General features: G+C 42.7%; 1 protein-coding gene across 1 annotated transcript in view; it reads left to right on the top strand.

The window, feature by feature from the left end:
- LOC119647917 (neuronal calcium sensor 2) overlaps positions 1-25,114 on the top strand; it is a 628,794-nt gene that overhangs the window by 169,526 nt on the left and 434,154 nt on the right. Inside the window, exon 3 of the mRNA XM_038049241.1 lies at positions 20,010-20,074. The gene's annotated coding sequence lies outside the window, so the exon portion shown is untranslated. The remainder of the gene's footprint in view (positions 1-20,009; positions 20,075-25,114) is intronic.

Here is a 25,114-nt window from a genome sequence, read left to right as displayed (position 1 = left end):
ACCACCGTACGGTATTACATCACGGGGCGGAGTCAGCACATTTTAGCTTGGTCCCCTTTCGTCTGTACGCGGCGTACGTAACCGCACTTTTCTAGTCTCCTCTGACTTTCGCAGTTTGCTCTGGATAGATACGACAATGGAGTTGATCGCATCCCAGTCTTCCTGACATGCTAACATTCTTCGCACCAGGTTCTCTGGTACGAGCACCTCTCCTAGAGCCTCTTCTAAGTTCTTCTTTTCCTCCACAAACCTTGGATAGTGGAAGAATACATGCTCTGAATCCTTTGGAACTCCATTGCAGTTTGGACAATCGGGTGAGATATCTAGCTTAAACCTGAACAGGTACTGGCAATATCCTCCATGCCCCGTGAGAAACTGAGTAAGATTATAGTTAATCTCACCGTGCCGTCTGTCCAACCACTCCTTGATGGCAGGGATGAGCCTGTGTGTCTACCGTCCCTTTCCCGAGCATTCCCATCGCTCTTGCTTTATTTAGAGATCTCTCCCTTTCGGCGTTCTTCGTCTGCGATAAAGGAGAGATAGACCCCGCATTGTTTATATTCGGCATCTCATCTGCCAAGATTCATCATTCCAGAGATGACGAATACTGCATTCTCTGAGACAAATTAAATATAACCTGCAATGCCTTTCCCCGAATTGGAGCTGCATAGAGCAGGATCGAATTCACTACCCTAGCTAATAGGAACCTGGAAACATGCTGTGGCCCTTCCATGTTCAGCATCATCCTTGCCAGGGTCGCACTTGCAGTGGATGCTTTGTCATAAGCATACTGCACGTGTTGCTTATAGCCCAGCTTCCCGTCTATCATCATTCCGAGTATTTGATGGCGCTTGGTGATGAGCACCGCTTCCGTTTTTTCCTCTGCAAGTGTCAGACCAGAATTCTCTAGCCAACCCTTAACAGCACTGATCGCTTTGCATGAGTATAACTCAGCATCTTCGAGGTGCTTTGCGACCACAACCAGCGCTATATCGTCGGTGTAGCTCACCGTGACTTTCCTTCGGAAAGGGAAGATTAAGTACATCGTTGTACATGACGTTCCATAGCACTGGGCCCAGTAATAAGCCCTGTGGGACACCCGCGGAGACAACGTACTCCTGGGTCCATCATCAGTATCATACCAAAGCCTTCGTTCTTGTAAATAGCTGTTGACAATAGCTGCAAGATAAGTGGGAATAGCAATCTTCGCCATTCACATTCAGAAGTCACTGGAAGCTGGCCTCTTGCTGGGGGAATGAATAACCGCTGGATCGAAGGCTGGCCAGTTCAGTATTCCACCAGCAGTTTGGTTTTCTACTGTGGAATGAGCACCTTCTTGGCATCGACGCGTCACGCGCTTTGGCGGTGCATTGGGCCACATGGACAGCTCTTTCCGTAGAGGCGCCTGCTTTATTAGGTTGGTCTAACCACACCTGTATGAAGGTCTGCTCATCCAGAGCTTTAGCAGACCAACCTGACATCCTTCTCGGTTTCGGGCATGATGGTCTTCTGCGTCGAGAACAAGACTGTCAAACATTTCCTCGAATTTGACCAGTGTCAGACTTGGTGGGGCGTAACGGCTGTACACATATACTCCGTTTATGTTCGTCCACACAAACCCGCTGTATGTCTGATTCCCAATACATTGTATGGCTTGTCGATCGCATGCTTATATCGCCGCTCCACCAGTCGAACCTGTAACGGTTTCTATAGGGCTCGCTCATGATGACAATTTCCGCCTCGGATTCGTAGGTCGTCTGCTCGAGTAAATCTTGAGGGACCCTGCAGTGATTGAGGTTCATTTGAATAAACCTCATTTTTTCATTGAAGTCAGTACGTTCCTATTTTCCGGGCATGTAGCACTTCCCGCAATATGCCGGTAATCCCGTCCCTCACTTCCTTCGTACAATAAACATTTCGGGGCTCTGTTGCACTCCCTGGCAATATGACCCTTCTACCCACACCTTCTGCATCGATCAGACCGATCAATTTCGCTGGTGCATGCCTTCGCGAAATGATCAAACGCGAGGCACTTGAAGCACCTCTTTAGAAAAATCTGCTCTCTCAGACGGCAAACAACCCATTCGATTCGAACCTGCCCGGCCGCCAATAACTTCCACGCTGCGTCCACTGGTAATCGCAATGTGGCCGTTTGAGTATTGCCATAAGCTTTCCGCAAACTCACAATGGACTCGTCGGCAAGTTCCTCCAACTTAAACTGTTCCATCAAGGCAGTGCAAATTTCTCCTTTGGATGTCACTTCATCGAGATCCTCGCACTGTATATAGACCTCACGTTTTTGGATCCGTACTGTGACAGTCTCCCCAAGTGAGTTCTTAACCTGAGTTCGGAAGCTGCCTCATGTTTGAGCTGAAAAAAAAGCTCAAACATGAGGTCACCCTTCTGGGTCCTTCGAATCTGGCTGACATTTCCGCCTACATCTTTTAGGTCGGGGTCAGCTTTGACCTTTTTCAGTATCTCCGCGTAGAATAAACTTCCATTGCTGGAGATCACAATTGTTTCTGGGAGAATTCGCATTGTTGCCTTTTTCTTCGCTTTGTTATTAGCATCCTTGGTCCATCCATCGCTTTCATTGCTCTTGCATTTTGCCGATAAGATTGCCGGAACTCGCACTTGGGGGAACTGCTTTCTCTCTTCGGTGCTTTTAGTTCCGTTTTTCGGAACAACAGATTTTAACTTGCCCTTGGAATTTCGTGTCCCCTGCTGCGATTTGTTGTAGAGCATTATAATAGCTCTCACCATATTTTTTATGGCTGGGTGCACGTTGTGCTTGTTCTTGATCAGCTCAGACAGCTTCACTATATTTGCACCAAGCTGTCTGAAGGGTAATTTCTCTGCTTCAGGGCTCTGCTCTCCATGAGTCCTAACCGGATTACTAGTTTTAAATAGTCCTTCACATTTGGTATTCATTGACTTTTCCTTCGTTTTATCTTTTTTGATGTTTGGCATTGGCGGATCTCAAAGTTGACGAACTTCTTCTGAATGGGTCCTTTTCCTGGTCCTGGAGTACCTCCAGCTGCTGCTCCTCATGAATATGTGCGGTCGATGTTGTTGCTGTTTTTGTTGTCCAGCAACCTGCTTTCAATTCATCCTTCTTCGACTACTGGTGTTCTTGGTAGAGTGGTACTTCGCTTGAACGCTTCCTGTATCAAATCTAAAAATGTCTGTCTGTCTGTCTGTCAGACGCACTTTTCTCAGAAACTCTCTTCTCATCAAATTTCGATTGACACGAAATTTGATGAGAAGGTGGGAACTGTGAACGCCTATCCATGCAGTGAGTGATATTCTTCTACGTTGAAATTAAGGGGGTTCCCATACATGCAAAAGAGGGGTCTATAATTTTTTTCACCGAATATAGTGATGTTGGGTATCAAATGAAAGGTCTCGATTAGTACTTTTCAAGACCGGTCTTAGTTTTGTCATTTGTTAAAAGGGCGGGGAGTGGGAGGAGTGGAAAGTGACGATTTTTTTAACGGACCCATTCCCAAAATATGGCCAACCAAAAAATCTGAAAAAAAATTATGAAGCTGCCTCTATATGGTGCCCAGGCTTCAAAATACTCTCCATATTTGCTCCTACTTTGAGCGGATCCCTAATCCAAGGTTCTCAGCAGAATCACCGTCTAAATAGGGCGTAAGAGGCATTGAGTTAATAGTGGTTACTATTTATAATGCATGAAATTTCCTCATTTACTCCCCGGGACACCTTGACGTTTCTTGGTTGCTCTGAGAGTAGTGTCTCAATTTGGCCTTATAATAAGCATCAATTGGTTCAGTTTGATCGAAAATAGAATAAGTCCTGGGGGTCTCAAGGGGGCCAGGTAGATGAAGTGTTATATTGCGACATATTATAGAACTAACTTCTAGTGTCAAAATTAATATCATAGTAGCGACGTTATAGTGGGATCAAAACGATAATAGAAGGCTTATTCAAAGCTTTGAGATTAGCGAATTGGAGAATTTTTGAATTAAGCTCCACTTGAACGAACAATTTCCTTAAGATTCCTTGTCCTTTGTATCTTCTTGCCGATATACGACCCACCTCCCATGACCAACTTTTCGTTCTTTGTTTAAGTGTCTCATGTGGCTTTCGGCTCTCCACTCAAGTGTGTTTAGCCCCATAAGTATGCCTTTGTAAGCTACATGAAATACACGATGCCTCCAGCAAACAGTTCTCAATATCCATGACGAGGACATGATATAAGATTGGTGTGCATTGCGACATTGACATCACTACGGAGTAAGATTTAGCAGTCATGCAACCATATTACGTCCGCCACTTATCCGTTCGGCGGTAATGCTATTGTGTCCCTCACCTCCAGATTACGCTATTTAAATCTTGGCACTTCACATGTTATTTTCTCACCCCCCACTCTGCCGGCAATAGTTTGCAATGCTTCGTCATTCTGTGGGTTATTTTATGTTGTGTGAAGAAATTGGGGCATACTTATTCGGTAACAATAGAGACTTACCGATGGTGGGGTAGATGCACGCCAAAGGACGTAGCCAGGAGTCTGAAGGTCGAGTATGGCGACAGTGAAATATTTTCCCATAATATGTGCGGAACGTAACAGACAAAGTAAAGTTTGTAATATATATGTACGTACATTATGGATGTACGTATGTATCATGGACTCGTAGTTATTACTAAGAAAGGTTGGCTTGAGTTCCACGCGACCTTCGAGGAGAAAAGAAAGATAATTGATGTTTGGTCATTCCACTCCAGTGCCTTTTTCTTGACTGCTTTCCATTGAATCGATAGTTTTCTTCTTCTTTTCGCTTTGTTATCATTTCCTTTTGTTGGCCAGGAGTGGAAATATGTCCTGTCATTGGACATGAGGAGACAAGATTTATACTCGCTTTCACAAGGCTGATGCCTTTTAAGAAGTAATATTTTTTGGCATTTCCACAGGAATTGATTTATGCGGCAAGAATAATGTAGAAATTTGGTTTTTATATTAAAATGTTTTTGTGAAGCTCATTATTTACTTGGTTATTGTGCGAATATGGTACGGAGTTGAATTGAATCGGGGTGGGGGTTGGTTACAGAGAACATTTATCCTATGCGGTTATGTCGAGCTTCCTACAAATTAGATTCTTAAAACGTCAAAATACATTGCAAATACCTGTTTCCCCTCACTTTCATTCTCTCACAAAAGTCCTTCAACTATTTAACTAGGGACGAAGCTTCTCTCTTCAGTCAGAAAAATGTGAAAGTCTCATATGGAGTAACCAGAAAAAGGAAGATTCTGAATAGCAAATGTCAGAGGTCATTTTTAATTACTCCCAAACATGTCGTCATGACAGTGGTGCACTCCGTTAAATCCGAAGGTGGATATTTGATTGCTGTGTATCCTGAGCAAAGCAACAATTACCATTATTTACTTTGCTGTTAGTTGCTTCCTTGCGCAATTATGACTTCTTCCTTGCTGGATATAGAATCCTTACAAGTAGAAAAGTTCAAAATATCACTAGCGGGTGACAATTTCCACATCTGTACGAAAGCGCGTGGAAAACATAAAAGTCACGTTTATCGAATATCGGATTTCACTGCATAATTATCTTATTAATTTGTAATACCTTAAGAAAAAAATTGTTCATGGATACTTGAATCCTTGTCGTCCTTTGCCAATAGCAAATTATTCATCTTTAAAGTAGATTCTATCAAAGCTAACCAGGATATCAACCAGAGATAATTTCATTGAATAACAGTTGCTGTTTTCATCTTCTCAGTCCTCCTTTAATCGGATAAAAAATCGATGCTACAAGGACGTTTGCTCTCCAATTATTACTCTATAAAAGAAACTCAATTTGAGGTGCTGTCTTGTGCCACTTCCTTCACTTAGAGATATCCGCGTGAGAATACCAGTCAACTGTGACCTAGCATTCATTAAGCGTTCATTAAGTTTAGATTGCACTTTTCCAAGTTGCCTTCATAGAAACTATGCGAAAGCGGTGGAGGTTCGAAGGTTTGTGAGGCAGATTTCGTGTTGCTGATTTAATTTACCATGGGAAATATGCCCATAATAATAACTAAGTGTTGAAATTGAGGATAAAACTAAAGTCTAAGGAGAAAATTTGTCCTGGATTGTAAAGCGCCCAGATGAAGGGTTAAGGGTTAAAAATATTAAACGTATCTAATAATAGAATTATTAGTATTATTGTAAGAAAAAATACAGAAAACCGATTGGTGGGCACTATATTGGCTTTCATTAACATCACCCTGACGTGTGATATCACATTACCATTTCCAAGTGATCCAGATATCACCATCACAACATCAACTAGCATCACAACGCAGCTGCATCGTTATCCAGTAGATAAATAATGACGATAGTACTCTTGTGATAAGTAATGCTTTGTAGTGTTCGTATCGATGTGATATCGCATTACAAGAAATCACCGGGTATAAGGTATAAGTAGCGGTGACGACTATCAAGTGCTGATATAGACTATTGCTTGCGAATTCGTTAGTGTTATTGTTCCTTTCTCTGTATTTTCGGCTGGGTTTGGCTTGAAAAAATGATTTCAGGTTGGTGTAGGTAATTTACAACTTCGACGATTCTTTGCTAAACCGAACAAAGGCAGTTGAAAATGAACTTTTCAGTGACAAGTAACGCTCGTTTTCAAGAATTATAATAGCATTCGTGACAAAAAAAGTCGAGGTGGCAGTTCATCTTGATTGGGATAACTCTACTATACTTCGCCCTACCTGATTACATCCCTACGTTAAGGTGGTTTAAAGCCATTGACTTGGTCTCCGAAGTGGAGGGTTCGCAACGATAAGGTTACAGCCCGTTATCCACCAAAAAATGAAACAACAGCGCAAACCAAGGACTGATTACGCTCTTAGTTCACTAAAAAAAGTGGGAAGCTATCAGGGAAAAGTGAGTTTGGAGGCACTTTCATCATGAATAGGGACTTTAAAGCAAATGTTATTGACTTTAAACTTATACACGAACGCGGCCAACGCCTCATTGATCTTACAAGCACCAGAAATTAAATCATAAAATCGACCTGCTTCCTATACAAGCGCATTAGAAACTATTAGCAAATCACGGGGAAGCTCACATGACCTACCATAGAACGCGTTATCAAAACAACAGTAAAGGAAGTGGTTGGATGTGAGAGATGTGAGAGAACCTGCAGACAGTGTCCTTAGATATCCCTAGCTTCCCCATGTGATAGTTTAGTTGGCAGTGACAAGAGAATATTTCTACTATGATCCAGAGGCTCTTCTTGGTAAGATTTAAGCAATACTTCGGGCGCTTGAATTCGTAACTTACCATCAGCACCCTGGATTGTTTCATTCCTGACAAGTTTGCCTAGTACATTTTCCTCATCGGTTCCTCTTCGTTTTTCAGCGTAGTAACCATTAACCCAATTTCCAAGTCCGCAGAGGGTTCTGGCCGTGTGGTGGCGTCACTGTTCCTTTCCTGGCCAGTTCGTCCACTGTCTCTTTGCTTTCTAATCAAATGTGGTCTGGAACCCAGAACAGCCAGACTTTATTAAGTGAGCCAAGTGTGTATAGTCTGTTAAGGCATTCCCATGTCAGCTTGGAATTCACTTGATTGGACCTAAGGACCCCAATAGCCGCTTGTCTGTCAGTCAAAATAGCCAGGTTTTGCCCCCTATACTTCCCTTCGAGGTTGAAGGAGGCACAGCTGTCTATGACATATATTTCCGCCTGGAATATGATTGTGTACTTACCCATTGGATCTCCTCCACGGTGGGTAATCATTGGCCTTACTGTTGCAACGTATATTCACAGTAGTATTTTCGGGGTGCATCCCTATTTCCACCTGCAAGTCATCGGAACCCCTGTAACTTTCCGATATATGTTTTCAACATGCGCCTATCAAACTAATATTTGGTCTGATGTGATCGTCAAATGTTTGACCTCTGCTATACGTTTTACCGGTATGCCGTGTAATTTAATGGCGATGAGATGATCAAGCTTGCGTTTCCTAGTGAATAGTTCTATGTTGACCATGGCTGGATTGATGGGCAGTCTTCCTGCGCCAGTTACTAGTGAATTGTGGTCCAGTTTGGATTTTGTCACATAGAGTATCCTCATATTAACCCCTACAAATTAGATCGATGCCATTAACGCGACCCTGTATTCCAGTGTTTGTTAGCTCTCCTAGGAGGTGAAGGGCAGAGAATCGTTTTTAGTTCGAACGATGTCGGGCGAATTGATTTAGGAGGAAATTGATCATTTTCACCCGCTTTGGGAATGAAGACCACTTTTACATATTTCCTGCTCTTGATATATATCCCAAGGATATATTGCCACTCTTAAAAAAGACCCTAAAATGATTTCTAGGCTTCTTTAGAGTATTGCGTGAAAAATGGTGTCAATTCCTGCTGATTTTAGTTGGTGAAAGCTTCCCACTGCCCGTCCTGCTGTAGATTCCGAGCATACCTCTTTTGTTTGTTTCCAATTCACCTTTTTTGCCCTTCTCTTTGTTGTTAGAGTGCGAAGCAGAATGCCCGGGTAGGACTCCAGGAATTGAGTTACCAGGAGTAGATGTACTTTGTCCTCCTCATTCTCTGTAAATGTTTCATCTTTCTTCTCCATACAGACAGAAAATGTTACCCTGTCTTTGGTTGCAGCTTTGTATAGCCAGGTTTGTTATATTGTATACGGCGTAACTTGGCAAAAGGGAATTTGTTGTTGTGTTACCTTGGGAGGCAGAAGCTGTCGTTTCCGTTATCATCATAATGAAAGAACATTCAGGTGGTCGATCGTCCTATGAGAGACGTTGTCGGTAGATCCATCATTCACCGGGACCAGCAGCTGAAATGGCTAGTCATTGAAACATGCGGATGCAAACTACTCCTCCGTCGAGGAAAAACCGTTCGGATTGACAGTCTGTTCGCGGAGCTGCTCATCCTAGCTCCTGCTATCTTTTTAGAGCTGCTTCTTGCACTCATTCATAAAACCTGGGAATCTGAGACCTTTGCCAACGAGTGGAAAAAGGGGATTATCATCAAGATTCCGAAGAAGGGCACCCGTCTTGAGTGCGACAATCGTAAGGGCATTTTCATGCTCCGTGCTGTCGCTGGGATATTAGATAATATCATCCTGGGATGGATTAAGGAACATCTCGAAAGTTTGATCGACAGAGAATAGACTGATTGACGCATTTGGAATAGTGTGTGGAGTTAAGATCTACACTTCACCTGCTCTCCATCGATTTCAAGAAGGCTTTCGATAGCGTGGATTTGTAAGTAAGCTGCAGCTCTTCTCTTCAATTGGCTCAAACGTTTTCCAGCCAATAGCGTGTTTCAGACACTTTAGCATTCCTTAATAACTATTTCCACTTGTTTTGCGAGCTGTGATTGAAAGTCGGTCCTGAATCTGCTATACGTTGTATTCCTAATTTTATTTTTTTGACGGCGCCTATTGTGATGGGTTCTCTCTGTTCTGGAGTGATAAGTGATATCGGGGAGTATGCATTGATTCTCGCCTTTACACAATTCCAAGGGAACCGTAACAGTTATCTTATTCGAAATATTTTCCATGGCTTTGTATACATTTTTCCACCTTTCTGGTAATTTGTGTATACCACGCCAGTAGAATTGATTGTCTTTGGAGGTGAACCACTCAGTGAGCCATTTCCGCAAATTTTGGTAGGAGTCGGAGCGCTTCTCAGAAAGTGCGTGACCCAATGAGGCAAAGAGGTGGTAATCCGATGGGGCCAGGTCTGGTGAGTAAGCCGCATGGTTAAGTACCTTCCACTTGAGTTTTTCCAGCGTGTCGTGAACGACTTTCCACTTATGCGACGGTGCATTGTCGTGGAGCAAAATCACGTTCTTCTGTCTTTCGCGATATTCTGGTCAGTTCTCCGCAATCGCTCGGCTTAAATCTTTCATTTGTTGTTTGTAGCGAACGGCGTTCACAGTTCCACTAGGTTTCAGCAGTTCAAAGTAGATTACACCGGTCTGGTCCCACCCCACACACAGCATGACCTTCCGACCGTAACGATTTGGTCGTGCAGTCGATGTCGATGCTTCACCTGGACTCACCCACGATTTTTTGCGTTTAGGGTTCTCCAAGACAATCCACTTTTCGTAACAATATGATGGAGAAAAGACTTTCTTTTGTCCCGTTGAAGCAGCATTTCACACGTCATTTTTCGGTCCTACATTTGTCTCTCGGTCAGTTCATGCGGCACTCACTTTTCGCACTTCTGAAATTTCCCATGGCTCGCAAACGTTTCGAAATTGCTTGCTGTTGAACTCCCAACGTATCTGCAAGCTGTCATTGCGTTTGTGTGTTGTCTTCATCTAATAATGCTTGCAATTCGGCGTCATATAACGATTTTCGCTTGCCAGAACGTGCGGCGCCGTTCAGGTCTATATCTCCATTTTAGAATTGTTGAAACCACGTTTCACATATTCGAAGCTTTAATGCATGATCGTCATAAACTTCCACAAGTGCACAGCGGCTCTCGGACACTTTTTTCCTTGATTGAACATGAAAAGCAATGCATGGCGCATATGCTCGAAATTCGGTACGTACGCCGATATATTTGACGCGCAATAAAAATTTGCTGGAGGAACTTTTTGGGGAAACGTCAACGCAATTTAGACACTCGACACAACTAAACAAAATGACAGGTATGTGTAACCAACAGCGACACAAAGCATAGAACACCATCTATCGAAAAAAACCGGAAATTAATTAGGAGTACACCTGGTATGTCGGTAATGTGAGGTGAAATTTTTACTTGACATAAGGTCCAGTCACTCTCCTTTGACCGGTAAATTTCAGATGAAATATGCCTCTAACGTTTTTCTGTCCACCTTTAATCTAAGGATAACACTTCGTTTTCTATTTTAGTTATTTTAATGCAAGTGTTCTCAAGTTAGTGCAATGACTCTTGATTTTGGAAGATTTGCATTTGCCAAGAAACGCGATTTCCTTGCTGAGCGATGCAATTGCTTTATTCAACCTAATGAATTTCCTCGCCTCTGATGTTTGTTTGGTTGCCAAGATTAACAATAACAACCTTCCTTGGGCCTAATAGTGAGGAGAAAGCAAAAGAAATTAGACCTGGAGATCGACAGGAAACTGACAGATACCAGACGAGTTATCCACGGCACTTTGAAATAAGTTCTTCCATTCGTTGAAACGAAAACTGGAGAAACTTCGTTTAATCGTGGTTTTCAGCAGCAGGAACAGCTAAGTCAGCTCCCTGCTGGGATCGACCAAGTACCTAATTGATCCAAATCCGGGACATAGGAAATTCCCTGCACAGATTGCAAAAAAACATCGGGCAAATCGGGCAAATCAGGCAAATCAGGACACTTTTGGCAAAAAAGGAGGGTGCGACAGTCTTGAGATAGAAGGTAGCGGACCACATCGTCTTAAATAACCACGTCGTTTTCAGGGAAAACGTAAGATTGGTGAAGCACGTAAAAAAAGCAAGGAAGTTAGATGTAGCTGAAAATCTGGGAATTTAGGAAACCCGACACACACAGACCCGAGACACACTTCTCAACAGGGTTGCAGACAGTTTAGGAGACGTACTTGTGAAGACGATGATTAACATGAATACACATGCATGTCTTCCGTTCAATTCTTTGTGGATAATTTGGATTTATGTAGTCCTAGTTTTCATTGGAACGGTGTTTCAGTTTCTTTGTCGCTCCGGATAATGCTGTGCAGGAGACAAGCCCACAGCAGCAGAACAACACAAAGATGAACAAAAACATCCATGACGAACCCGGGCCGACGAGATCAAGAGGCTGACGCTTGATCAACTAAAAACAGGTTCTCTGGCTTTTTTTTCCGGGGTGCAGAAGAGTAAAGGAGGAGTGTAAGCTTCTTAGATAGAGAGTTATAGTGGATTTTGTCGAACCGGGACCAATGGCATGTAGGCGATGTGGGCACTATGCTGAGTTTAAGAGATATTGGCTACCATATATTTAGAGCGCTATAAAAAGAATGTTACCTTCAATGTTCAGTGACCAGCGCTACTTCTAGAAAGACACTGGCGATATGAGTCCTGCAAGCTATTCAAGAATCAATCTCTTGGACCAACTTCGGCATTTATCAAGCTCAATCTATTCTCTATTTCTCTGAGTATCAAAGCAACGGTAACACTTATAAATTTCTCTCCATTTCTTTTTGCAATACCTAGCAAGGCTGCATCGCTTAATTAGTGGCGTCTGAAAGCTTTTCTAAGAAGTATTATGAACAATACTTGTGAGGGTGCAAGGTTTAAGTCAAATAACTTTTCACCCTTAACCGGCACAGATTAACTTCAATTCTGCCCATATAAATTCTTCATCTTCTGCAGAGCACTTTGCCGTGTTTATGTTTACGGTTTCAATGGGTCAAGGCAAAAGTTCCCAATGGCTCTCAGTCGAATCTGAAAACTAAAAGGGAAAATGCGGAAACTCTCAGCTCTTGGGGGACATGAGTTTGCCCCAAGTTTTAATGGGTTAATGTGAATGGTTAGAAGATAGGAATGGGCAATGAGCAATTTGCTAGTGCCTTAGCTGCAGAATTAATTGGCGGCTGAATAATGTAGGTGGTGCGGTGGAATTTGCGTATTTGAAGAATTATGGAAGTTTATTGAAATTTAAAAATAAATACGCAGTTGAGACATTGTTGCAGTGTTCGGAAAATTGAGCAGGTTAATCTCGAATTTGTTTGTTGCAATTTTATTGCATCATCAAAAGATAGATCGAGCTCTTTAACTGAACCAAAAATTCAGTCACCTTGAAAATTTGTTGCCCTGATTCGGACGAATTCATCATTAAATAATTATTTAAAGCAATTTTTAATTAAATTTAAAATCTCAAGTCGTTAACTTTGTCTGTATAGAATTTTATAAAATATTCATTGATAACTGCAATTCAGACTGCAGCAAATTTATCAATAAAATAAATGAAAATTTCTTTTTGATAATTTGAAAAATGGGGTTTGCTTATTCTATAACTACCCAACGTCTCAGTATATATTTTTTGCTAGGGAGGAGCTAGAATAATCTTTTCACATTAAATGTATGACTTTTTTTATGTTCCCAACACCATTACTTGACCTTTTTCAAAGGCGCTTATTTCGTCTTATTTTAGTATTTGGATTTGTTTTCTGGTCCCTTGAGGAATTTTAGCTGCAGCACTTGCTTCCTTAGATATTCCTAGCTTCCCCAGCTGATAGTTTGGTCGGCAGTGACTATGAGTATTCCCACTGCAATCCGAAGGTTCTTCTTGGGGAGGTTTTGTGCGCTTCAGTTCGTATCTCCTGGATTGCTAAATTCCTGGTAGGTTCCCTCAGTCGTTTCTCTTCATTTTTAATGTCATAGTCGCCAATCCATTTCCGATTCCACAGAAGGGTTTTGGCCCGTGTGTTGCTGCTTCTTTCCGGGCCATTTCGTTTGCTGCCTCATTGCGTTCATGCTCAATCTCCCAAGGCCTATACCAGTTTAGAGTTGAACTGATTGGACCTAAGTGCCTTTTCGCTTGATTGTCGGTCAGAATAGCAATATCCTGCCTCCTATAGTTCCTTTGGAAATTGAAAGAGGCACATCTGTCTATAGTGTATATTCTGCCTGGAATATCCTAGTGTGCTTACCCATTGGTTCTAAGGGCATTTTCCTTAGACCAATGGCCCCGGCGCTCATTTCCTTTGCTGTGAGGGATCCGTCAGAATACTAAGTAGTTAGTTGCGAATTTAAGGCGTAAAAGCCACGCTCTCCTAGTTTGCCCTTTTACACCAACGTGTTTCAACTTCTTATTGAAATGAAATCTCGTTGTCATGTTATCCCTTGGAATCTATGATTCAGGGGACCCCCTAGAAAAAATTTCTATCTTCCTTTAATTTAGGCAGCTCCTCGCCTTACTGATACTCTCGCCCATCCTGAAGGTTGCCCTTCTGCATCTATATATGCAAATGGAGATGAATTAATCCCAGAAGGACCCACAGGAGTGCCGTTAAGCATGCCCCTACCGACACGCACGCAAGCCAGTCTTTGGAAGTTGTGTAACTCCCGGGCTGCTGCGCTGAGTTTAGATCTTTCAGCCCAGATTATCGCATCATAGGTAATCATTGGCCTTACTATTGCAGTGTATATCCAAAGTAGTATCTTCGGGTGCAACCCCATTTTGTTCCTGCTATGTAGCTACAAGTCATCAGAGCCTTTGTAGCTTTCTCTTGGTCTAGTGTAATTCCTAAATATTCGACCTCTGTTTCTCGGTTTACCTCCATTCCATGTAACCTTATGGCTCTCAGGTGATCAAGCTTACGCTTCCTAGTGAATGATACTATGGTGGTTTTGGCTGGATCGATGCGCGGCCCCGTGTCCCTGCATCAGGAACTAGTAATTCTTAGTCAAGTTTCGATGCTATGCTATCGCATATGGTATCCTCCTATTTGCCCCTACAGGTAAAGTGTCATAACCCTAGGGCTGTATTCCAGTATTCCACATAAGCGGTGATAGTACCCCATCCTGTGGACCTACCATGAGTAGTATTCATGAAAATAGATTTTGCACCTATCGGTACTTCTATAATAGTTGCCTACTCTCTAACACTCTTGCCAACGAGAAGGCCAGAGTGTTTCCCACTTCCTTCCCGATTAGAATATCTTGCATCTTTATGTGCGATGTGTTATCGAACGCTCCTTCAATGCACACAGTGCTATTTCCTTCGTTTCTATGTCGTCCCGTAATGCATCCTGCAGCTGATATAGGGCAGTTTCGGTTGATCGTCTTGCCCGATAAGCGTGCTGACATGCAGTAGGGGATTGTGCATTAAACCTTGATTCTAATATAGTTGTCTATGATTTTCTCCGCCGTTTTAATTACGAACGATGCCAGGCAGATTGGTCTTAAGGATTTCAGATGAAAAGGATACTTTTTACCCGCTCTTGAAATAAAGACCACTCTTGCCCATTTCCATGCCTTTTGTATATAACCCACGGCTATGCTGCCTCTTATCACTCTTAGAAGAGATGTGATTTCTTGGCCTCTACGGAGAAGTACTGGGAAAGATTTTCCCGCTTCTGTCTGTTGTTGGGGTGTCAGGCAGAATGCTATTGCCTTCCGCCATAAAGTAGGACCCCGGGAAATAGGTTGTGAGAAGCAGATGTATCCTGTCCTCCTCATTCTGGGTTAATGTCCCATCTTACTTCTTCAGACAGAAGATATTACCTTGTCTTTGGCTATAGCTTTATGGAGCCTGGATGCTTCTGTGGTTTGTTTTATCCCTTGACAGAATTTCCTGAAGCTGTTGTTTTGTTTTGCTTCCGTGATCGCATTAGTATACGTCGTCAGTGCTCTTTTGTATCTTTGCCATCCTTGATCCCCTGTCCAATTGAAGAGTTTTCGCACCTCCTTTCTTATTCGGGTTCAGTTCCTATTCTACCAGGGTACGTCCCTTGATGAGTTGACTATCTGGACAGCTGGCCTCATGTGCATCTATGACGACTCTGGTGGTATGGCCTCCTATCACTATTTCTAGTTTTTTCCTGATGTCACCATTGACCTGTAGATGAGCCATTCAGGTGTCGCCTGTAAAGTCAGTGTTCTTCTGGGATTTTTTATTATTCTATTTCCATTTCCGAGTTGCTCACAATGTCGAATTCGATTATTCTGTGATTTGACATGAAAGGTTAATCCGAGACCCTTCAATTCTTGACCAAGCCACTTATCAGAGTGTCCGGTGGAGTTATGTCTAGTACCTCTTGTCTGGCGCTAGTCACGAATATTGGCATGTTCCCTACATTATGTATTTATCATTTATTACTGAGGATGAATTCTAGAAGGTACTCATCTATTTGGTTATGTCGCCATTTCGCTAGGCTTCATGGTGGGCATTGCTATCGCAACCGAGAAGAAGTGATAGCGCCTTCCTCTCGTAGAACTAAGTAGAACGCCAATCTAGCAGCTAACTCCCTTGCGATCCGGATGTTGTCTTCTGAGTAGTACTCTGATGCCACGACTGTCTCGCCAATTCTGCCTATGGCTTCCAGTGACACTTGGTTGCCCACAAGGTTTCCAGTCAGGAACTCTGAAAGAGATATATATTTTACGTTTAAGAATGATTCAAGCTCTTCGTTTTTCGCAAGAGGAGTTCCAAACTATCTGCATGCTTCCTGCTTGCAGACCGAGAATCTGCCCCCGGTGGACCCAGGGCACCTGAGCCACCCCTATTCCAATGTTATCCTTCGAACTTGCCCTTGCAATTCCGGCAGATAGAGCTTTTGCATGGTGGGGATTTATCCGGGCTATCTTGAAGCTTTCCATTGGCTCCGTTAGTGTTTGGAGCTCTTTTCCACTGTCTGAGTATCACCCAATTCCTTGGACATGGCGTTTTCCAGCACGTCGTTTTAAATCTAACTACCCTAAACTCTATAAGTTCTAGGCGTAGATCGTCCAGCTTCTCGTTTTCAGTAGCAGGTCTACCTCCCTGTTTGATCTAGTCCTTTCAGCTTCAATGGGGACCTCAGTAGACTTTCCACCCGATGTTTCCTCCGAAGTGTCTTTCCACGGCTTCTCTATCCTCCTACATAGGTATGTTTCCAAATCTATAGTTGATATAGCTATTTTGATTTTCTCAAGGGATGGGCCAATCATCCTAATCGTGAGGTGTCTGCCCTGGCTCTCTATCTTGACTATCCATAATCGCGTATGGAGGTTCTTATTCCGAGCAATTAGCAATTCTATAACTTCAATAATAGTAGTAGTGTTCGCACCAAATTTTCCGGTATTATGCCTCATATTTTAGATTCGATATAGATTCATCATCATTACTATTCAGTGCAGAAATGGAACCTTGCTATTACGAGCGAGCACAGAAATAAACATTTTCATTTGAAGTGCTGTTTGGCTCTGAAACTTTATGCGCAACTCACTTATGGACGTCTCCAGACAAAATTAATTTTTGGTTACACACAGTCTAAATTAAGCTCACAGCCCGGAATGCGAGGTGGTTGTTTCTAGGGTGGGTTCTGGTATGGCTAGATCCTGGATGCTGAATTTAATGGAGGAGGCGATTTTAGAGGCGTGGCAGTTTTAGATGCACGAAGTTGATCCAATAAATACGCGAAGTGAAGTTATGCGATGGAGATGATTTATCCAAAGGTCATGATCATTACGAGCTCAGTTGGGTGACACCCTTTTAAAGCCTTATCAGCTTAGTGTACCGGCAATTTTTTTTTTAAATCCTCCTATTTATAAATGAATGAGATGTTGAAATTTGTTTAAAGGGATAACCCGTTGAAGGCCACTTTTTTCAAGAGGATTATTGTCTACGTGAGAACCGGCTCATGAAAACCGACTGTCCTTTTGTCTAATGAAAGCATTGATTTGATGAAAGCTTTTAGAATTGAGGAAGGTACATGGAAGGTTCGTTCCATAAATGATGATTGGATAGGGACAGTCTTAGTGGTAGCTTACCAAGATTTCTTACATTACTGTTGATTTTGAAGTGATCAAAGGACTGTTCAACTTCTTCAAGGCAGCTTATCTATCACCGCTGATTGTGATGTACTTGTCCATCAATCGCTCCTCAATTATTCAGATTGCTGCTCTTAGAACCACAAACATTCCATTTTATCCCAAGAAAAAAGTGCTCCAAAATCCTGTTCTGTTTTTGAGCCATAGGTATAGAAGACCTCAGTATCTCTTGCCAAGCATTCTTCCTCTGTCAGGAGGAGGAGTGGTCGCAACTTCAACCTTGCGAGAGATACAACATAAAAGCGAACGTAAGCAATCATCAGATGAGATCCCATCCCATCCCATCCCCAGACAACTCCAAAATTTACTGCTGATCGCGAAGTCGATCTGATTGCTGGTTCAGTGTCGATCAGCTGCAACCCAGTTGAACTTATGGCAGGCAGTGTTTTACCAATGACGAGGCGGTGGAAAGTGATGAAATCCACAAACCTTCCACCATTATCTCAAAATTGCCGTATTGGTACAGTATTCCTCTTCTAAAAAGGATCGCGTCTCCTCAAGTAAAACTTATTTTTATTTTAGCGTCTTTCCTGGTTCGCAGTATTCTGCTCTGTTAGCTTTTCTTTTTTCCGCTGGTTACTTAGAGGTAGGATCTGCCCTGTAGCCACTTCACGGCATTGAAGATGTTACAATTTGTTCTATCTCGTATGAGTCAAAATCCAAAATCAGAAGCTTGTATTATTTACTGGGGCAGTTTTTCTATAGGCATTCCCGCAGGATGGTAAATTGTCATTTTGACATTTTTCATGTTCAGAAGAAACTACCACGGCAACGGATCGTCGAGATTCCTCTCCAGTGTGTTGGCCTTGGTTCCCGCGGAAAGCATGGAAGCGGGTTCTATTACGGAGTACAGTGAAGTGTTACCCTCAACAGATGTGTTGGTCAATCTGTTTCTTCCACGCATTGCTGCTGATCGAAGAACCTGCTAATTTCAATGAGGCTATCACCGGGGTTACCAGCTTGTGCCACCTTCGGCCCAAGATTCCGAAGATTCCTTGCATCAAATTTCTCTGCATATTGTCACAACGGGAGATGCGTTACTTCGTGGCTTCATTTCCAAGGAGCTTCATATGCTTTCGCAGTGACTTCCTCTGTGGCCGGTGGGAAGTCTTCCCTAGTTCACGGTACACGATCTGCATGGCTCCATTTTGGCATACCGGTATTAGACCAGTTGCGTCTACATCACCAAATTCCTTTTCTTCGACTCTTCCTGGTAAGGGTGGAGGAAATAGTTCTGACAAGTAGGATTTAGCATTCAGTCCCCCTTCTTACTGGCTGAAGTTTCTTTTTGCTGAGCCTTTCGTTTTCTCCTTTTGGTCGATTTAGGCAGTAGTTCCACGGAGGGGTCTTCCGTAGTCGCATTTCCAGCTTCTCTCATCATGAGGGTTGCCGTATTTTGTTTTCTGGCTGACTGTGCCGTGGGTACTAACTAACTGCAAGCTTCTCGCTGAAGACCATGGAGTTGGGGAGGATACCTTCGATAGATTTGTTCATGAGAGGGCATGAACCTAGTCAGGCTTCCAAAACCTACTACCTATTTAAGTGAATTTAAATAGGGGGACGGACTGCAAGTTGGATTTTATTGCCTTTTTATTATTTTGTCTCCCTATTTCCGCTTCCCTTAAGTGCTCAGTGAACCATATAGTGGTCTATCCTTTATTCGCTAGATCTTTAGCGTAGACTATGACTATGAAATGGCATTGTATCAGCTACTATTTCTCATGCTAGTTTGTAGGCAATAAAAGGACGAGAAGATAGTCTTCCTACCCAGAGAATGGTTATTGGTTAGTTGAAGGAAGGATATTATATGCGAATGTGTTCAATATAGTTGACAAGGCTATCAAAATCTTTTGACCACGTAAAGGATTTTATTGAAAGCTTGGTTCGTTAGGTTGATTGGTAGGATGTTTTTTTTCTTTTGTGCACTATGCTTCCCTGTCGTTCATTCATTTCGGGAAAACTCCCGTCAGAATGAGAGTTGAAATTAAGAACTTACTAAGCCATGATTTGGAGTTACATGACCGGGAGTTCAACATCTGCCAACCGAAATGACTCTCGTTGAATTTCATTCCGAATAGGCATGCATTCAGTTTGCTTTATGCTTGCCCTTCGTTTAACACAGAAGTGAACGGCTTAGGCTCAAATTTCAGTGTGGTTCGTGCATATTTCTGGTTGTGAAACAAATTAGTTATCAACAAAGCCGATTGTTCTGCAAATCATATTGACCGTTGGGCTTGTTGCAAAGGACAGTAACATCGGATTTTGAATGGAATGATTGATACAGTTGTCAAGAGAATTCAGCATATTTATCTGTTACCCACAGTCATCGAGTGAAAGGCATTTGCTTTATTTGATGGAAATCCATATCGCAGATGGGATGCCTGAATGTGTAGGTAGCAAAATAGGGACATTTTCTATGTAACATGTTATGATTAAATGGCTTCTTAATTAACTATAATACTTTTAAATGTCTGTTGACATTTGGATAATAATCATTTTTCTTATTTTATTTCAGATCACTCCATTGCTATGAGAACAGTTGACCTTTGGGCTTTAAGAGAAAGTTCACCCTTTACTAAGGTAAGTACTTCGAATGCATACACGTAGCCATCTTTGACATATTGCTCAATGTTATTATAATGCGGGATTTGAAATGTCAATCCTCTATATGCCATTATCCTCGTTCGTTTTCCTATGGGAGTTACATCAAAGATGAGTACTTAAGGCCCTTTGCTGAGAAATCCTTTTGACTAAATACCAGGAGACTGATCATTTTTCCAATGGAATATCCTTAGACTGCCGTAGGAATTAGTTACATAGAAATATCATTTTATTTATACACTTAATCTAGAATGTATCGAAATGTTATGATCGTTTTTAAGGTTTGGTGTAAAACAAAACCTTATTAAAACCGATTCACTGTCTGTCTGTCTGTGTGTCATCCGCACTTTTCTCCAAAACGGCTAAACCGATCCGAATGAAATTTGGTGGACTGATGGGAACTATCCCATGCATACAGCGAGTGACATAAATTTAGGTGGAGGTTAAAGCGGGGCTCCCCATACTTGCAAAGGATCCCCTCTTTGTATGTAAGGGGAGGGGGAAAAACAATTTCACCGGATATAGTCGTGTAGGGTATCAAATGAAAGGTCTCGATTAGTGCTTTTCGAAACTGATATTAGTTTAGGCGTGAATTGCAAAGTGCGCGAGTACGGAGTCAAAATATACGCACTTAAAATGAGACAGGACTCATTTTCGGAAACTACCCAACCCAAAAATCCGAAAAAAAGCAGGATAGTGCGCTTAGATGAAATCAAAAAATGTCCCATTCCAATATCTGCTCAAATAAACTTACTAATAGTATATTACCAACTTTTAGAAATTGACTGACTACTGAATTTTGCACCGGCATGCATACGCTTTCCAAATTTCAACTTTTAGTGTCAAAGTTATAGCAGATCAAATTTATCAATTTCGTGCAAATTAACAGCATCCTAAGCCATCCAAATAAAATGCTGATGGCATAATTAACGAGAATAATTAACATTCCAGTGAAATATTAAAATTCCATTAATGAAGAATTTACTTCTCTCCAGCCCTTTTTATATCTGAAGTAGGTTAAATTTTTGGCATTTGCTAATAATATAATATTAAACTCAGAGTGGAATTTTTAGCTATGTGACACGGAGCTGTCATGCACTCGTCGCTCCTCACATCTTCAGCCTTTGTCCCGTTCACAAGCGGGGTCGGCTCGTCGTGATCGGTTTCGCCATTTTATTTTATCAAATGCCTGATCTAGATGCAATCGCGAGGCTTTTAAAACCCCATCCAGCGTATCAAGCCACCGTTGTTTCGCTCGGCCTTTTGGTCGCTTACCATTGACTTCGATGTTCGGATCAATATTGGTATGCGAATTCTCGTTAAAGCGGATTACGTGACCACACCATCGAAAACGCCTCATTCGCAATTTTTCCACGATCGGTGCAATCTCATATCGATCGCAGATGTCCTCATTTTAGACGTGATCAAAACGTGTCACGCCACATTTTAGTCCCCAATACCGCAAGACGCCCTTCATTGCCTTTTATAGTCGACCAACACTCAGAACTATAGAGAGCGGCAGATGGATGATATTGTGGTAAATTTTAGGTTTGTGACCAACACCCAAGTTTTAAAAAAAGGTTGACTGACGGTTTCGTCCAGGGCAGAGGCAACTCATAGACGCTGCCTCACTTCTGCCCTGGAAGCAGCGTGATCGAAAGTGGTCAAAGTGAATTTTTGTTGAGGATGCAAGGAGTCCTGAGTCTGATTGCAAATTAAATGATTCTGGTAGCAAATCAAGTACGTCGGGATTATCAGCGCGGAATCTATGTACTTGTACCTGATCGAGCTCAGGACACGTTTAGTTAAGCTGTTTTGTGTTCAGAGATGTGTAATGAGGTATGCATGGGTTCTGAGTGGGAGAACTGCAAGATAAATATATGTGAAGCCTTTTCTTGCGTGGTAGGGCGCAGGAGTTTTCTTTATCCCTGGCAGCGAGTTGCTTCGCTATCACGTCCTTCTGTAGGTTATACGGTTTCCATCGATTTCATGCAGGAATTGTTTGGTAGTCTTGCTTTTAATTTATCGGTAGTCCTACCGCGGCCTACAAGACCCAAGAAAGACCTATTTTTGGTGAAAAGTAATCGTTTAAGTAATAGAAAAGTAGATGGACTAGCACCGCTTACGGCTAAAAGGTTGTCGAGTGAGAATGTTACATCTAAGTGGCTGATTACGTGGAATGAAAGTAGCGGTAGTAGGTCGGGTAAAATACGAGTACCTACATATCTATCTGCTAAAGGGAGCTCTATCGATATCTGTCGGCTAGAGATGCACTTCTTCCTGATTAGGGATAGTAGTTCGAATACGTTTCTCTTCTCGGGGAATCTTTTTACCAGGCAGGGGGCTACTTACATGTTTTCATGTATCTTAAATGTTAGTCAGCGTCTTGCTAGTAGTGAAACGCTGCGATGCCGGGGACGCGAGATATCGCAGAAAATCCACAGCCTTCGATGCCTTGTTAGAAAGGGGGGGGGCCCGATATCAGAAATGCAAGAATTTTTACGCTACGATGCCTTGACGCGAGACATCGCGGAAAATCCGCCGCTTCCAAGGCTACTGGAAATCAATGAAAATTGAAAATTTTTACGACAAAATGACCAAAATTGCAAAATCTACGGATCCGCCCCTTTCGGGTCTACCGGAAATCGAAGAAAATTGAAAATTTCCACGATCAAAAAATGCAAAATCGACGGATTCCCTCGAACGATACCTTTTTAGAAAGAGGAGGCGCCCCGGATATCAGAAATGCAAGAATTTTCGCGCTACGATGCCGGGGACGCGAGATATCGCGGAAAATCCGCCGCTTTCGAGTCTACCGGAAATCGACGAAAATTGAAAATTCGCACGACCCCCGGGTCGACAAAATGGCCAAAAATGCGAAATCGTCCGATTCCCGCGAACGGCTTGCAGAAATACAAGAATTTTCACGCTACGATGCCGAGGGCACGAGATATCGCGGAAAATCCACCGCCTTCGAGGCTACCGGAAATCAAAGAAAAGTGAAAATTTCCACGACCCTGGGGTCGACAATATGGTCAAAAATGCGAAATTGTCCGATTCCCGCGAACGATGCCTTGTTAGAAAGGGGAGGCGCCCCGGATTGGAGAAATGCAAACATTTTGACGCTGCGATGCCGGGGACGGGAATTTTCACGCTACGATGTCGGGGACGCGAGATATCGCGGAAAATAAGCCGCCTTGGAGGCTCCCGGAAATCAAAGAAAATTAAAATTTTCCACGACCCGCGGGTCGACAAAATGGCCAAAAATGCAAAATCGTCCGATTCCCGTGAACGATGCCTTGTTAGAAAGGGGAGGCGCCCCGGATTGGAGACATGCAAAAATTTTCACGCTACGATGCCGGGCACGCGAAATATCGCGGAAAATCCGCGCTTTCGAGGTTTCCGGAAATCAAAGAACAGGGCCCCCGGGGTCGACAAAATGGCCAAAAATGCAAAATCGTCCGATTTTCGCGAATGATGCCTTGTTAGAAAGGGGAGGCGCCCCGGATTGCGGAAATGCAGAAATTTTCACGCTGTCGGGGATGCGAGATATTGTGGAAATTAAGCCGCCTTAGAGGCTCCCGGAAAACAAAGAAAAAGAGCTGTCTTGCCGGCCATTCTATGTGTTTTGTGTTAGCGTTTCCCCTTGATGTCTTATCTGTTGTATTGCACGTATTGGTGGAAAGGTTTGGATATGGTTCGCTGGGTGGTCAGATCCAAGACTACAAAGAACTTACCTGAAGTAGTTAAACTAGGCACGAAGCCCCGTCAATAGTTATCTGGTGATATGACAATCTGGATGTCCTTCGGAGATCATACGCTCCAGGAAAATTCTTGGAGATGTGCTTTCGTCGTAGTGGTGGGAGTTTCATGGTGGTAGCGGTTGCTCCCATATCACGGATAAAGCTTCTTTTGGTTTCAACACGTTCAACACTTTATAACTTTGAGTCGGTATTCCATTGCGACTAAAATGTCAGATGGGCCTTGCATAGACTGGTATGAATGCACTGTGAACCAGAACCACTGCGCTACTCACGGTGAGCTCTGATAAAAATCAAAACAATCCTTGTCGGTAGGTATGTATAGCGTCTAAGTCAGCCCCTAAGATAAAAGGCTAGGATTTGTCAGTCCTGCTTGTTTAGTTTGGGTAGTTCATCTACTGTCTGTCTGATAGTTAAGAGTGCGTGCCTACGGTTCAAGGAGCTGCTTCGGGAACGTCGGATAAGAAGCTGGACGTAGTTTTGATTGAGACGATGGTGGCCCCTGAGAATTTGAGGATTTTAGCAGGAAGCAAGAATGAGGACAGAGAATTTTATCAGAAAGAAACAGTTTGGCGGCGTGCGACTTCTGGAAATTATTATTACGATGTCTCCGTCAGGATGAAAACTAAGATTTCTCGACTACTACCTAGTTTTTGAATTTGATAGTTATTATCGTTTACTTACTAACGATTACATTTTTACCTTTTTCAACTCACGTTTAAAGAGCGGGGGACATGCCTGTCGTTTACCCATCGCTGCTCAGAGCTGCTCCCCTTTCCGCTCTCTAACTTTAAAATTTAATAATTTACGGGGTTGATCAATTATTTTGGCTTAATAGGTTATATCTCCTGTTTACCTCTTTCGAGAGTATAATGCATCCACAAAGTTTCTATTGCCCAATTGTTATTTTCCCTCGTTTCGCTTCCAATGAGACCGTGTTTCTTTATTCCATTATCATTACTGTTTCTAGTCCCAGTTCGCTCCTAATGTCACCGCCCTCTTGAAGGTGGGCCATGTTGTTGCTCAGGTGTGTTGCATACTTCAGCAGTTTGGCGACTTATTCCGGTGGGACACGGAAGTATCCAGATGCTACGACTGTCTTTCTTGGATAGCCACAAGGGTCCCGTTCAGGAACTCTGAAAAAACTATATATTTTAAATTACGTTTAAGAATTATGCAAGCTCATGGTTTTTCACAAGAGGAGCTCCAAATTACTTGCGTGCTTCCCCCTTGCAGACCTCGAATCTGCTCCGGTATA

Source organism: Hermetia illucens, chromosome 2, assembly GCF_905115235.1.
Source record: "Hermetia illucens chromosome 2, iHerIll2.2.curated.20191125, whole genome shotgun sequence".
NCBI lineage: Eukaryota > Metazoa > Arthropoda > Insecta > Diptera > Stratiomyidae > Hermetia > Hermetia illucens.
This window is presented reverse-complemented; position numbering and strand designations above follow the sequence as displayed.